A 1,597-nucleotide genomic window follows, 5' to 3' on the forward strand; every position below is an offset into this window, starting at 1 on the left:
CCTGATAAGCAGCTGTGCACCGTGTTCCTGGTTTCCAGGTTTAATATATGATCAGACCTTTTCATTAGACTTAACTTGTCCTCCACACAGTAGAAAAGTAGACAGATAGGAGAGAGCTAGAAGAGCGCTGTTTGTCTGTGACTTCCCTTGCACTTTACGTGACACAATTTCCATGAACAATTACAAGTTAAACTGTTCCATTATTGCTTTGGAACCCACAGAAGAAGAGATGTTCATAAGTTATTTATTTCTGTGGAAGACTGGAATTTAACAAATATCCTTGCATTATTCTAGAAGAATATTATCTTAAAAAATTATCAAGATGCAATTTTAAAGAATAGTTTCTACTGTAAAGATTAGTGGTTTAAAGTGCGGTCCCATATGCATGTGGACGGGAAGATGGTGGCTGGATTCAAAACAATGCAACCTCTGGAGTACTACAAGAGATTTTTGAAAGAGAACTGCCACCATAATGGAAGAGAACTTGGTGAATTCAGAATCACCACTATTAACATAGGTTCAATTAGTTCTGTAGATAGTTCTGCTTTAGAGTAGTTGGGAAATACTACAGTCATTTGTGGAATTAAAGCAGAATTTGCAGCACCACCAACTGATGCCCCTAATAAAGGATATGTTGTTTCCAAATGTGGATCTTCCACTCTTATGTTCATTGAGATTCTGGTCTGGAACTTCTGGGGATGAGGCCCAAAAGGCAAGCCAGTTCATTGCAGATATCATTGAAAATTCACAAATAATTTAGAAAAAAGACTTATGCATTACTCCGGCAAAGCTTGCATGGTTTCTATACTGTGATCTCATTTGCCTCCACTAGGATGGAAACATTTTGATTGCCTGTACCTTTGCTTTGTGAGCTGCATTAAATGATGTATAGTTGCCTGAAGATACTATAAATGAAGAAACTGCCTTAGCAGAAGTTAATTTAAAGAGGAAAGTCATTTGAATATTTAAAAACTCATCCAGTTATTGAAGAGTATTTATGGGAATGTTACATATGTGTTGATTGTTTTGTAAGTTCACAACTTCTGTGATAAAAATACATAAAAAAAGAAACTCATGCAGTTGCAACTTCCTTTGCCATATTTGATGACACTTTATTCATAGTTGACCCTACTGGAGAGACGGGACATCTGGCCACTGGAACTTTAACAATGGTAATGAACAAAGAGGGCAAGCTGTGCTTTCTTCAAAAACCAGGTGGAAGTGGGTTGACTGGAGCTGAACGTCAGGACTGTATGAGCCATGCAGTTACAAGACACAGAAAAGTTAAAAACTAATGGATGAAGTAATTCAGAGTATGAAACCAAAATAAACCAGCACCACATTTTCAAAACAAATTTGCAAAAATTGGATTTGGCACATTGTTCACAAAACTTTTATACTAAATAAATATTAAAACTACAAAAATAATGTGCTTCTACTGTCCTAGATCCAGGCTACTGAGTTCAAAACACAGCATTACCACCTATTAGCTGTGCAAACCTGGGCAGCTCATTAAGCTCTCCCTTAAAATTTCTTAAATTGTAAAATGAGACTATATTAATATTAATTTAGATAATAAATATAAACTATTTAGAAG

The 1,597-nt window shown here is 35.8% G+C and overlaps 1 pseudogene; it reads left to right on the forward strand.

Annotated features, from left to right (window-relative positions):
- Positions 1–399: 399 nt before the first annotated feature.
- LOC101445688 (exosome complex component RRP43-like) lies at positions 400–1,330 on the forward strand (annotated as a pseudogene).
- Positions 1,331–1,597: the final 267 nt, after the last annotated feature.

Source organism: Dasypus novemcinctus, chromosome 2, assembly GCF_030445035.2.
Source record: "Dasypus novemcinctus isolate mDasNov1 chromosome 2, mDasNov1.1.hap2, whole genome shotgun sequence".
NCBI lineage: Eukaryota > Metazoa > Chordata > Mammalia > Cingulata > Dasypodidae > Dasypus > Dasypus novemcinctus.